Source organism: Callithrix jacchus, chromosome X, assembly GCF_049354715.1.
Source record: "Callithrix jacchus isolate 240 chromosome X, calJac240_pri, whole genome shotgun sequence".
NCBI lineage: Eukaryota > Metazoa > Chordata > Mammalia > Primates > Cebidae > Callithrix > Callithrix jacchus.
Window position 1 is genome coordinate 145,437,381 of NC_133524.1, and position 15,393 is coordinate 145,452,773.

General features: G+C 39.4%; 1 protein-coding gene across 8 annotated transcripts in view; it reads left to right on the forward strand.

Moving 5' to 3' along the window:
• AFF2 (ALF transcription elongation factor 2) overlaps nt 1–15,393 on the forward strand; it is a 486,005-nt gene that overhangs the window by 377,804 nt on the left and 92,808 nt on the right. The window lies entirely within an intron of this gene.

Below are 15,393 nucleotides of genomic sequence, written 5' to 3' on the forward strand. Positions count from 1 at the left end.
GACATGCTTTGACATGCACAAACTTTCCCATGCTTTATCCCTGGGCTTTGGAGAGAGGGAAAGAAGCAAAGATGAGCATAGTGTTCTGGAACAAGTCAAATCAGCTCAAACTTACATCAAAGCTGTAGTAAGGAGCTACAGAGCTCTTTAAATGTGCTTTCGGCCCCCTCCCATCTCTCTCTCTTTTCCATACACAAGTGCTGGTCATTAGTAAACAATAGAGATTTTCTTGCCTTCTCTTGGACTACTTAATGTCTTGGGTGACGTATAACTTTTGTTTGGTGACTCCGCCATGAGGTTTCTAGCCCATACCCATTAACTTACATATAAATGTGATGCTTCATTCACCTTTCCCAGATGCACCATTACAGAATGCGGCTGAGAATCAATACGCAACATCTTGCCACTTAAATGAACCCTCAGGCAAAAGACATTCAGCAAAAACTTGCTGCTGCCCTTGTCTCCTTCTATTCCACATTTTAAGCATTTACAGTACTTTACCACCAAATGAGATGGCAGAAATGTGTGTTTTCAGCATTTCCTTGAGACTGGACTTTATGATTTGAAAAGGCCAAGTATCATTTATGACTTATGAGAATGGCAACCTAGTGTGTGATGTCAATGATGCTTGTGCATTTTCTCTTTGAGAGAGAACTGTCTCGAATGTGGGGTCCTTTTGGGTGTGCTTATCACCTTGAATGAGGAATGCAGAAGGATTGCCTTTCTTTGAATCCCGTATCTGACCAAGGTCTTCCTACAGTGAAGTCTGCTACATCATAGAACTGAGACTGTTAAAAGGAATGCTTATGAACTGATATTTCAAGAGAGTTAACAAACATGGAATTCCATGTTCATTAAATAGTTCATGAGGAAGAGCCTGCAAAGAAAAGCTTAGGAAAAATTATCAAGGCTCACCTACTCTATTCTCACCCACAGTTGTTTATCGCTTTAGAACTCCTACCATTCTGGTATACTTTAAAAATCAAATGCATCTTCAAAGTTATGTGGCCAAAACTTTCATCTGCTTTACTTTCTCCATTTTCCTGTGCTTTAATTTTAATAATATGTAAAAAAAAATTGCATCTTTGCAAATTTAGTGCTTTATCAACATCAACCACAGGGTAAGTGCAGACATCGTACATTTACTGAATGCAGGCTGTCTCTCTCTTACTTGAGTTGGGCTTCATAGGAAATGTGAAATGCACACTTAATTTCCAAAAACGACATTTCTGCTTCCCACATTGAATACGCCAATGACAGGAGCATCATATTTATAAGTAAAAGAAAAAGAAAAACAAAAACATTCTAGGATCATTGATTTTGACCGATAGAAATTTACTTTTCAATGGAAATATTTAAAGTAGAAATCAATAGTAGTTGAAAGTAGAGTTTGCACATTGAGTTCCTCTTTATGTAATTATATGAATGTAATCTGCTTTTTAGTTTATAAAGTTATTTTCGGTACTTACGTTAAAATTGGCAAAGGGTCTCTTGGCCTGAATCATCTGGGCTTTAGGGTGTGTTCATTGACTTTGTGTAAGTGCCAAGACTCTCAGATGATCAGGATTGGTGGGTTGGAATGTTTTTATGACATGCTACCCCTAGTCATGGTGTCCTCCTCAAAAAGGCTTAGGTTCTTAGTAAAAGTTCATGAGGAGATTGAACTGGGGGCTCTAAGTTGAGGCAATATGACAACTTATTCTCTCTAGTTGAGTCCTAGGAGACAGATGTAGGCACAAGGTTATAAACATTTACAAATGCACCCTCCTTGTAGAGTTTGAAGACTAGTTACAAGGCCTGGAAGGGTATAGACAAAAAGAGAATGCTTGTGCAGTAGTGGCTGCAGTAATCATAGCAGTGTTTGCAGAACTCTGCCTTTAGGATGCATAATGTCCTTTTGCAAAAATAAATGGGTTGAAATAATTTTCTTTTTTATTGTGGTAAAATTCACATAACATAAAAGTCACCATTTTAAAGTGTACAATTCTGTGACACTTCATACATTCACAAAGTTGTGCATCCATCATCAGTTCCAGAATTTTTCATCACTCTAAGTGGAAACTCCATACCCATTAAACAGTTACTCCCCATTTTCCCCTCCCCATAAACCCTGACAACTGTTAATCGACTTTTTGTCTCTATGAATTTGTCTATTTTATATCAATAGAATCCTACAATATGCAACCTCTTTCGTCTGGCTTCTTTCACTCACCATAATGTTTTCTTGGGTCTTCCATGTCGTATATCAGTACTTCATTTTGTTTTATGGCTAAGTAGCATTCCATTGTATGAATAAACCACATTTTCCTTTATCCACTCATCATCTGGTGGACATTTTGATTGTTTCCAACTTTTGGCTATTGTGAGTAGTGCTACTATGAAGATTTGTGTACAAGTTTCACATGGTTATGTTTTCTTTCTGGTATGTACCTAGAGGTGGAATTGATGAGGCACATGGTAATTCTACTTATAGAGGAATAACCAACATCATTTTCTTTTAGATAACATAGTGCCATGTAGCACTTAACATTTATTGCGGCACTGTTCACAATAGTAAAGATTTGGAACCAACCCAAATGCCCATCAGTGATAGACTGGATAAAGAAAACGTGGCACATATACACCGTGGAATACTATGCAGCCATAAAAAGGATGAGTTTGTGTCCTTTCCAGGGACACGGATGAAGCTGGAAACCATCATTCTCAGCAAACTAACACAAGAACAGAAAACTAAACACCTCATTTTCTCACTCATAATTGGGAGTTAAACAATGAGAACACATGGACACAGGGAGGGGAACATCACACACCGGGGCCTGTTGGGAGGTGAGGGACTAGGGGAGGGATAGCATTAGGAGAAATACCTAACGTACATGATGGGGGTTGGATGTAGCCAACCACAATGGCACGTGTATACGTATGTAACAAACCTGCACGTTCTGTACGTGTACCCCAGAACTTAAAGTACAATTTTAAAAATGTTCAAAAAAAGAAAAAAACATAATATAGTGCCGTGTAGATAACATAGTATTGTTCACTCATCTTTGAATTGGGACAGTCGTACCTCCATCACCATCGTAAGGAGGAGTATGGAGACTACCACTTTTGGAACCACTCTTGCTCTGTGTCAGGTACAAGTTAGGTGTGGTGTCTCATTTGAACCTCACAGCAAACATTACCGGTAAGTTTGGGCCTCCTGGCTGAGCAAAAGAGTGCAGAATCATTCCATTTGTGGCAAAATGCTTAGGGAGAAAGCATACAAACAAATGCATCAGTCCATAAAACTGTGCTCAAGGGCCCAGACAACACTGCTGGTTTCAGCCGACATAATAGTTAGAAATGGCTCAGAACCCAGTGGCTGCATTCATGCAGACATAGTCCAAGAAAAAAGCCATTTACTTTCTGGAGACATCCCCAGATCATCTCATACATAATCATTACACCTTGACTCATTTGAAGAAACTCATATTGTCCAGGTGTAGTGAGTACATAGGAATCTTTTTCAAACAGTGTCTAAGAACTTATACTGTGGGCTTAGACCATAAACATCCCCAAGAGAATAAAGTTAAAATACATGTATGAAATCGAAACACAGGATCAAGTTATGTCAGCTTCTAAATTGGCACTTGGGTACCAAGTATGTTACAATCAGAACAGCCTTCCCTTTTACTGCCACTTCCACCTTCCACAGCAGTATTAGCCATGCTGAACCAGCTGACGGGTCCCACGCACAAATACAAGCAGAGCAAGTAGGGTATGTTTAAATGCTAAATATTATTCCCTCAGATGGGAAAATGGAACATGAGGCCAGAATGGGGGCATTATAATATAGAAATTAAAGATGCCAGTGGTCATCCACAGAGACTCATGGTCATATGAAAACATTTCTAACAGAAGATTTTACCTTCTACTGACCCTTTAAATTCAGTGATATATAATCACACGTGTGCATGGCTTCAATGAAGAAGCATAGTGATTGCAGCCTGAAAATGTCTCTTTAAACTTTCTATTTTCTCTCCAGTCCCCTACTGCATTTGACTTTCTTGGTTGGGACTATTTGGGCAGCAGACATGTCCATGCTGTATTCTAAGGTAGAGGGACAATGCTGGGACAGTGAAGGAGACTGCATGAGAGTATAGCTCTGTAGTCAGACAGACATGGCTTTGAATTCTAGCTCTGCCACTCTCAAACTGGTTGACCTTGGGCAAAGATCCAAGTACCTGTAAAATAGAAATAAAAATAGCAACTTCTTCATTGGGTCATATTGGGGATTCAATGATTAGGTAAATCAATACAGACAAAGGCACCTGACACTATGCTTAGCACATAGTAAGTTATCACCACTTTACGTGATAATCATCATCATCGTTATGAGGGCTACTAATGATCTAAAAACTTCTCATTCTTTGAAATGCTACACATATTTCCTTTCCCTTTTCTTGTCAGGAAAGGGATATTAAAGACAGCTCTGGATTATCTATTCTGTATGTGGCAAACTTGAATGAAAAGGTTCTGTCATCCTAAAATTTATTACTGGTGTGCCTGGCCATGAGTAATTTTAAGTGTAGATATTAAGAACATAGTTTTTGGAATAAAGAATCCTGGGGTTTAATCCTAGGCCTCAAATACTAGCTGTATTGCATTGGGCAAGTTGTTTAACATCTCTGAGTCTCGGACCTCTCACCAGTAGACCGGAGTAAACCAGTCTTATCTGGTTTAAACCATAGGAGTATTGTAAGGATCAAATGAGGACAATGTATAAGAAAGTGTCTTGAACTACAAAATAGGTGGTTATTCTTCCTTGCAGTCCTTTTAAACATTAACTGGCAGCCCTCTCTTTATGATCCATACGGAAATACACATAGCCCTTCATTTTGGCCTAGGTATCCATAGGCATCTGTTAGGAACTGCATTGCATGTCTTAACTGGGCCCCAAAGGCAGCCATCGGATATCAGTGACCTTAACTTTCCTCTAAGCCCTGACAACTTTTAAACTAGAGATCCCAGGAAGAAAGGCTAGGTTGCCAATGGTCTGCGCCAAGTCCTCCAGGAAATTATGTGTCTCTAAAACAGTTTTTCTTCCAAGGATTTGTGCAGGTGGAGAGTTGATTCATACCCTTCTATTGCAGTTCTTACCTTCTCTTTCTGAGCTCATGCTGTGCCCTAGAGAAAGACTTGAAGGCTCTTCTAGGATGCTGTGCTCACCTTGGTTCTCTCTAAGGAACCATCCCTGAATGGGAGATAAATAACTATTTCAGGTTGACATTGGACATTACAAACATCCAGAACAGAGTTAGAATTGGACATAGTGCCTTGTACTAGTGTCTGAATAAACATATGTGGTGCAATGTGTTTTTTAAGTTTGATATCAATGGCATAGGTGAGATATCGGGGCCACATGATGTCCATTTCCCAGCTGATTGCATTTTTGTACTTCTCAGCTGCCACTGTTGACATCATAGATATAAAATCCAACCCTGGCCTTCCCCATGCAACATTTATTGAATTGCCGTTTTCAAGCCAGCCCTCTAGGCAGGCAGTGATGGCCACTGGAGTTTGGCTAGAGAGTGGCTTGACCCAGAAGGACAGATATTTTGGGAGCGGGAATATGTTATGTTCTCTGTATGCCCCTACCTCATACCACTAAACCTTTGGTTTTTCGTTTTTGTCAGTTTTTCTTTTCATTTTTCTCGGGGTTGAAGGAACCCCTGAAAATCAGGAGTTAAACCTGGAATCAATTTTCATTTACAGCTGAGAAGCAGTTATTGATGCTGTGCTTGCAGTTCAATAAAAGATCTAAAGATATAGACCTTGTGCTTCTCTTTCAATATAAGCAGGCTAATCAGTCTCAAATGTTTTTTTAACAAATAAATTGTATTGACAGGTTTATTAAAATCGCTGTCTTTAAAGTTTTAACTCTCCGCAATTTGACCTATTCCAAAGGCTTCTAGAATGTGTGGTAGGCAAACTCCAAAGCTCCCTCCAGCACATGTTTTTAGAACCAGGTGAACATCTGCTTAAAGTTTCATTGAGTGATATTATGATGTTTGATTTCCACAGTTCTAAACATGTAGTCTGTTGTCTACCGGTGGCAGGATGGCTTGTGATGCCTGAGTTCTGAAGCCTAGTTAGATCTGGGCATGGCTCTCTCATGCCTCAGTTATCTCACACTAGCATTAGAAGCAGCGGACTTTAGAAATCTAAAAGCCATAAAAGAGATGGGTCTTGTTAAAAACTTCCTTTAGGGCATGATAACATGAATATCATCTTATTAATATGAATTAGATTGAAATATTAGATGACTTCATTTAGCCCAATTAGACGTTCCGAAAACATTTGATATGACTGAAAATGTTCAATTAATGACCAGGTTCACTAAAGACTCTAGATAAAGCTTGGAGTAGTATGCTAGTGCTTTAAAAGCAGAACTGAGCCATTAAAATTTTTTTTGAGCACAAAACATTCTAATATGCTGTGTCTGGGCACATGATTATGAGTAGCTCCAGTGTACCCAATTTTATCTTCTTTTTCTGCCAAAGAAGTACCCTGGTATTCTGTGAAATATTGACTTAATTGAAAGCATGTTAATTACTGGAGATGTATGGACACTAGTAACAGAGTTGCACCTTAAGCTTATGACCGTTTACAGAAAACAATAATCTTCTTAGATCTTCCCCCCACTTCATAGTTTTGCTTTTTTTCATCTTCAGATTTCTAATTACCTAACACACACCAAAAAAAAAGTTTATTTTAATCGAGATTCTTGATTTTGGTTTTATATTTGATCCATTTTGGTTTGTTTGTTGTTTGGTGGTGGTCATGTCATGGTGGCTGTTCTTGTTGGGCGAGCTTACTGGCCTCGTTGGTATTTGAGAATTTCAAATGAAATGAATTACGTAGACGCTGAAGACTCGACCATTCTGGCACCTTTGGGATGTGTTCCTGATAACCTGTGATGCACACTGAACTTTCAGAACCTAGTAGCCACGTTAAATTGAAAGCCCACTTTTATGTTTTAAGTTTGCTAACGAAAAAGATGCAATACATTTTACTCCAGCTATCAGCTGGCTCTTTTGAAGTTGTTGCGCTGTAGAGAATATATTAGTTGTGACAACAGATACTCTTCCCTGCTGTAATCGGTCCTATTTTGTAGCCACAGTTCTCCCTCATCATACTGAACAAGTCGTTACCTCCCCAAGGTTTCTCTGCACTTCCATCTACTTTGTTATCAGCAGAAAGGCTGGGGAAAGCCTCTTCGGTAATGACATCGATACAGCACACACAGCAAGAGAGGTCAGCCTGTCAGAGCTCTAGAAACAGCAGATGGATTAGGATGAAACTGAGTGCAAAATACCTTTGATAGAGTCTTTTAATGTAAACAGTTTATCTGTCATTGCCTTTCATTGAAATCCCTCACAAAATGATAGTATTTGGGCTGTCAGGGTTACAGAATGTAGCTGAATAAAATCCATACATTGTCATACTCAAACTATCCACGAATTAGAGAATGAGAGAACATTGTAATTTATTCATTAAAGACAGGAAAGTAAATAGGATAATGTATAAGGTTAAATAGAATAACACTGGCCTTCATATTCCCAAGATTGCATTTCCCATTTGGCTATATTAGCATAGAGACTAGATTAATAGCAAACTGCTTAGAGCTTGTATCATGTGATTTTTTTAATATACTTGAGACAAGTCTGTCACTGTTTAGAGACCTGTGTACTGAATTATTTTTATTACAATTAGGTCTTCTCCTTTAGTGCCAAATTTTTTGACTTGCAATCTACATATAATAGAATGCTTTCAGCATACAGAGATGCATAGAAGTGTAATGTTTTTACGTGTTGTGCTTACCACATGGTCAGTAATGACCAAATATTGGCTAATGTCTCAAACACTTTATGAACTGTCCAACTATGAGCATGTCAGTTGCAAAGCCAGTAGCTCTTTCGCTCAGCTTAGCACTTTTCCACAACGACCTCAAGTCGGACACTGGGGAGGGTATGTTGCTTGCCCCAAGATACAAACAGAAACAAAAATGGATATGATCTGTCATTTCAAAATAGATAATGCTCATGTATGACAGGGATGACCACAGCCTTTTCACCCACAAAGAACACACAGCACATATATGGTTCTGTAAAGAGTGTGGCAGTGAGAGTAGCAGCCACCTCTGGAAAGCTGGGGACCACTAAGTACAGATTTCAGCTGAAGTGCTGGAAGAAAGCGTTCTCATCATGTTGCTCTTGTCACTATTTCTGGGCTGGAGGAAGTGGCTAGACATCACTGGTCCTTTCTTCACTCAAACCCCACCCCAAGCACATTCTATTGCTTAAGTCTCTTCATCACCCCAGTTTGGGTCCTAATTAATTTTTGGAGCCTGGAAGTTTCACTCTGGAGTCATTCACAAGTAAGTCCCAAGAAGTGCACCATGTGTGCCTAACTTCACTGGTAGCTTCCAAGCCTCGAGTTTAATCAGGGTTCTACAATATACCTACAACAGTATGCACATCTCAAGCAAAAGCTGTATCATGAAACACTTTGCCACATTGAAAAAGTAAGATTTTGAAATTTATATCCTGGATTGAAAATTTTACTGGGGCTTTGGTTTAGGGCTCTGTCCCCTCCCCCCAGATGTCTACCATCTGCTACCATAGTCACCAGGTGGGCTACAAACACCAAGGACCTTGTTCTGTGTGGAAAACAGAATTGATAATTTGTTAAGCAGCTGTATTTACTTTTATACTTATTTATCAAGAGCAAAGAGCACAAGCATTGTAAGTGCACAGAACAGTTTCCAAATTTCAGATTAACCAATTCAATATTAACCATTCAAAATACAGGTGGGTGGACAGAAAAAAGAAACTAAACTTTCCAAAATGCATGGGCCACACAACTCATATTTCACACAGCAAAAATTTCATGGGAGTCTTTGGAACATTTTACTAAAAACGTATAAACTTGCTAAAGCTAGTTTCTCGTTAATGGAGGTGGACTAAGGTTTCATATTTAGCCCTGAATCATATTTGTGTGTGTGTGTTTCTCAAAACACTAAAAATAGACCTACTACATGATCCAACAATCTCACTACTGGGTAGTTTTCCAAAGTAAAGAAAGTCAGTATATTAAAGGAATACTTGCACCACCATGTTTACTGCTGCACAAGTCACAATAGCTAAGATATGAAATCAATCTAAATGTTCAACAGATAAATGGTTACAAATGTGATATATATATATATCTAAACTAAATATAAAGAACTAAAGCAAGTAGGGCTTTAGTTCTTCCCCCTCCTATGTAATCTAGATTCATGCCCTTCCCCAAGATTTCTCAGTGGGTTCAAATTGTTACAAAGTTTAGCTGGAGGTTTGTTCTCCCTGTAGCCTCTTCCATATGCCTATGGCAGTCCTCCTAAAGGACCCCTGTGAGGCAAGATGGAAATTGCTTACAGGGGGGCCCAGCAAGCCCACAGAGCTTTTCCCACTGCTTCCTCTACCCTTGTGTTTCACTAGCATGGATACTGTGCTTACAATAAAAATGGCTTGGGTATGATTCCATAAAGCAGTGGGGATACAGGTAACCAAGTTACAATTAGCAACATTTAATTCGCTCAGACAATGAGGGAAAGAGAGACTAACACTGTACTGACCAAATGTGTTATACCCATATATTTTTATTTGAATATTGATATAAGTGACACCCACCACCACCTTAGACACACACATATAAATGAAGTGTGCAATAACATCCTTTTGTCTTGTTGAAAACAAATATGGCCATGCTACTATATGACTGTATTTGTGATATTTTTGCTGTGAACAGTGTACTCTATGAGTGTGTGTGTGTGTGTGTGTGTGTAAGAGAGAGAAGGAGAGAGACAGAGAGAGAGAGAGAAAGAGATACAGAGACAGAAATTCTGTGCATTACTAATTGGTACACCACTGCCCTCACCTATGGATGTCTGTTCCAATCACATATACTCTGTTGTGTTCCTCTGTGAAGTGAATGGTGCATTGGTGCTTCTAATAATTCCTCAGAAAAGTGGAAGAACCTGGGCTCTTCTATCCTTATCTGCCCTCTTCTCCCCTCTGTGTCTTCTCACTTCTCCTGCACATGTATTCTTACCTCTGTAATATTTCTCCCAGCCTTCACTTGGAGCAGAATTGCAGCATGAGCCCCGGTTCTTCAAGACAGTGATTAGGTTTCCCTTCAAGCCTCTGAGCCATGAGCTTGCCTGGTAACGTGGAGAAAACTTTATAGTGAGTGAGAGCATCCCTATGACCAGGCATGTCCCAGAACCCCCAAGCCTGTCTTCAGAATACTCTAGGCATAAACATGGACTCAGGCGTCATTAAGTCTTAGTAAGTCTTTATTCCTTTTTACTGCATCTGCAGAGAAACACCATGCTAGATATAACTCCTTAGCTCAGGGGAGCAGATGTGTTATAAAATGATGGGAAGGGAACTATCCTGAAGAGAGAGGAATCTGTTTGGGGGATGGTGTTAATTCAGCTTCCCTCGGGAGTCATGACATTGATTTTGTACCATTAAGTCTTCACAATGTGACCATGAAACTGTTCTCAGCAACTTTTCTGTTTTAATATATTTGTACAAATCCTGATGTAGTTTCATAACTGTTACAATTGAGGCTTCAAAAGATGAAGGACAAGACATCTAAAATAGACAAATTAGACTCTGTGGCACAACTCTGTTTATTGGCAGTGTGCTTGCCTGCAGATAATGGCAGCAACTTTCTTTCAACCCAGCAAGATTCTCCTTTTCAGTTTATCACTAATGGTGAATAGATACAGTCTTTGGAGAGAGGCTTGCATGTGTTTCAGCTCTTTTGGCAGAAGGTGAAGAAAATTCTACATTTTCCTAATGAAACATATTATATTGTCCCTTCCGGCCAGAGCAGAAGTAGCATTTCCTGAGAGGCTCCCTTCCTGAATGATGATAGGATAGACCTGATAATATGACCAGGACATGCTACAGAGCATGGTTTTCCTGACTGTAGTTAGAAATAGACTGGGGGAAAATTGAGTACATTAGACAATGAGTTGGTATTTTTTTTGCTTTCTTAAGTTTAGTCTATTTTGAGTTATTAGCACAGAAATAGTAATGTCGTCCATGGTCCAAGAGAGATTCTGGTTTCATCTGCCATGTTCTTGTGTTCATTACTTCTCTTTTGATTAACGAGAAAGTAACTCCCTAGCTTCCTGTTTTCCCCTCATTGTGTCCATCTTCATTATTGTATCCACGTTTGTCTTCACAAATTAAATCTGACTCTATCCAATTCCTTCCCATGAGCCCTACATTCTCCATTGTATACTACAGAGTTTATGTAATAAAGGGCAAACACCATTGTTGCCAAAGTCCTTCACTCAATATCCAATCACACATATATATGATTCAAGGCTAAATGTGAAGCCTTAGTCCACTATATATATATACACATACATACAGATAGATACATATAGATATGCCTTTGAGATATATATATATTTATATATATGAATTACTCCTGCATGTGTACTAAAATATAGAATACCAGACCTTAAAATGACCATAGGGAGTTTTTACTCCAGCTTTCAATTTTCACGATAAGAAAACTGAGATACAAAGCAGTCAGTATTTAGTACATAAATAAAAGTCAATGTAGTTTCATCACCCAAAGTATAATGTGTTCCAAAGGAACAAGAAGCCTGATCTTCCCAGTCCAGACTATCATCGATGGGCATTTGGGTTGGTTCCCGGTCTTTGCCATTGTAAACAGTGCTGCAGTGAACATTCGTGTGCATGTGTCCTTATAGTAGAACAATTTATAGTCCTTTGGATATATACCCAGTAATGAGATTGCTGGGTCAAATGGAATTTCTATTTCTAGGTCCTTGAGGAATTGCCACACTGTCTTCCACAATGGCTGAACTAATTTACACTCCCACCAGCAGTGTAAATATTATGCAGCAATCAAAAACGATGAGTTCGTGTCCTTTGTAGGGACATGGATGAATCTGGAGAACATTCTCAGCAAACTGATACAAGAACAGGAAATGAAATACCGCATGTTCTCACTCATAGGCGGGTGATGAACAGTGAGAACACATGGACACAGGGAGGGGAGCACTACACACTGGGGTCTATTGGGGGGAATAGGGGAGGGACAGCGCGGGGGGAGCTGGAGAGGGATAGCAGGGGGAGAAATGCCAGATATGGGTGAAGGGGAGGAAGACAGCAAATCACACTGCCATGTGTGTACCTATGCAACTATCTTGCATGTCCTGCACATGTACCCCAAAACATAAAATGCAACAGAAAGGAAAAAAAAAAGAAGCCTGATCTTACTAGTAGCTTAAGGATAAAGATATATTACCCAGTATTTCTTGCCAATTAGGTTTTTGAATACATAATTGAGTACCTATGTTCTAATAATACACTTCCCATTTCTTCTGCTTATACATGGTAGGGAGGAAGCCTCCATTAGGCATTGATTGTCTCTCACTAAAAGACACACGTCATTTTGTGAGGTGTGCCCCCTTAGCATCAGGGGCAAGAGGGCTCAGATTGGTTAGGGGAAAGAAAATTGAATTTTCAAACCCACAACTCCCAGGAGAACAGAGTGACCAAGTGCCACTTACATTGGGCCTCCTGACGGGAAAATAAATGCCTCATAGCAATACTGAAACGCTTGCCTGGAGTCTCCATATTTACTCCACTTAGAGAATGATTAGTGTCAACAGATGACTTTTATGGGTGAAACATGCCTCTTCACCAAAGACAGTACATTTTTCATTAAGTTACAATAAACCAAACTTTAGTTATAAAGGAAATTTCCAGTTGACAAATGGATATTGCTAAAGGATTTTCTGTGCAGCAAAATAGCCAGAGTGAAGGGAACAAGTCTTTATGGAATGTAGGCACTTCTGAATGCTGTTATCACATCACCTTTGGGCCAGGCACTCACAAACTCTGGCTGCCATGGTAGTGAAATGCACATGCAGGTACAACGAGCACCCGCTACACTGGCTGTGGCAGGGTCTTGAATGGCAGTGAGGGTAAAACTGATATTTACTCAATGAGCAATGGGAAGCCATGAAGGATTATGACAATGAAAGCAATGTGATCAAAGTGGAGCCTTAGGAAGATTCGTCTTGCAGTAGAACATAAAATGGATTTAGGACAGGGAGACCAGTAGAGCAGTGAGGTGGCAGTGGCCATAGTCCTGGTGAGAGGCAGTACAAATCAAGTTAAGCAGCAGCTGCAGGAAGAGTGAGGAAGCCACAGGTAGCTACAAGCCTTCTTTCAGAAAGTGGTGCTGGAAATTCACCCTGTGAATGCTGCTCCAGACTCCCTCCTCTCTGGAGTGTAAACAAGAGCCTTACATTCAGTTGCAGGATGAATTTAGATGCACAGCAGCCTGGAGCTCAGGTTTTCCTCCAGAGGCTTATTTTTCCCTCCATAGAGAGCTTAGAGTCCTCGGGTACATTTTCTTTTTTCTTTCTTTTCTTTTTTGAGATGGAGTCTTGCTCTGTTGCCCAGGCTACAGTGATGCAGTGGTGCAATCTTGGCTCACTGCAACCTCTGCCTCCTGGGTTCAAGCAATTCTCTGCCTCAGCCTCCCGAGTAGCTGGGATTACAGGCACCCACCTCCGTGCCCAGCTAATTTTTGTATTTTTAGTAGAGATGGGGGTTTCTTGGCCAGGCTGGTCTTGAACTCCTGACCTCGTGATCCACCCGCCTTGGCCTCCCAAAGTGCTGGGATGAGCCACTACATCTGGCCTTCTTAGGTACATTTCCATACCCAGAGCACAATATCCAGGCCTCTGAGACTGCCTAGTCATTCCTGATTCATTTATCTCATCAATGGTTATTAAGTGACTATTAAGTGCAAGACATAGTTCTATCCACTTAGAACAATTTTTCCCAAACTCTCCCTGTCAAAATTCTATTTCTTCCCGTTATGTATAGCACAGACCTATTTCATTGATTATTAGAAAGGAATTAATAAAGTTAAAATGTGGAAAGCCCAGTGATCTAAAGATCGGTAATGTGGTTTTGCTTCCTAGAAGTTCAAGGTTCAAATACAGGATATTTCCATGTATGTTTTCAGGCACCCATACAGAAGGTTAAAAATAATGGGTAGTCTTTTCCTAAATATTATAAGCTCTGTATGTAAAGTCAGAAATTCAGGCAGATATCCAGGTGCTGCAATATGTTGAGTGACATTTTGTCCTCTTAATCTGCCATCCTTGGCTGTGTGTGCTTTCTGCCAGGCGAAACCCCAGCCTACAGGATACATTGTCTTTTGCCATTTTACTCATTCCAGTGAAATCTATTTAAATGCTGTAATTAAGAGCTTCAATTTTATATTTAAGCAAGTGCTGTCAGTATATATCTCTTCAATTGATTTAACCAATTCTGTACGTATTGATTTTAGACCATCTGAAAACCAAATGATGAGTTCATTTGTTAATAGAAGAGTTTCTCTTCTGAACTTAGGCAATCAATGCAATTTAGCGATACATGCTGGTAGGTTAGGGTATAGCTGTGTCTCACAGAACAATCATGTGAAAAGAAAATTTAAATCCAAAGCAAAACAAACACAAAACCCATGCAATTGTTTTGCTGTCTTTTTCCATGTTGTTGAATATCCAGTTATTCGAAATTACCTGAATGACTGGGTTTTCTTTTTTGATTAGGAGTTATAAAAACCCAGTTTGGATGTATCTGCTAGTAGAATGTAAGGAAAATGCACATGAACTAGGAAATGTAAAAAGCATATAGAGCAATACTAATAAAATCACATTTATGCTTGACTGACAGCATTATTATTGATTATGGAAAACAACACCTGAGTCCACTGCTACACTATCTCTAAGCCATCCAAGTGTTCACTCTGATAGTCTCAACATACATACAGGCAACAGATTGCATTAGATTGGTTTTCTGTCAAAGGAGGGGAATAATGTTATAAGTCTGACTATAACTATTCAGGGCATGCTTCTTGTAACCCTCAAAAGATTCTCTACATTTTCTATAAATATAGTATACATGTCTATTGGACTAGAAGAGCAATTAAAGGAGTATAATCTCTGGGACAGAATTACCTTGCTAAAGAATTTTGAAGATGTGTGATCATTATATAGAAGATGACTGGCAAGTTTTCTAAGCACTTTTTATGTCACATTTTATCCCTAAGGAAATATATCATGTATGCCATGTTGTTGGGACTCAAGAGACAGCAACTGTCTTTCCTTCCTTCTTTCCTTCTACCTATTTTTTTGATGATAGGTTTATGTAATTCAATATGGTTCCTGAGTTACTGAGCTTTAGTGCAGCACAAGGATTCTCTACATAAAAGAAAGACAAGGTTCTGATTTTCAGAAAC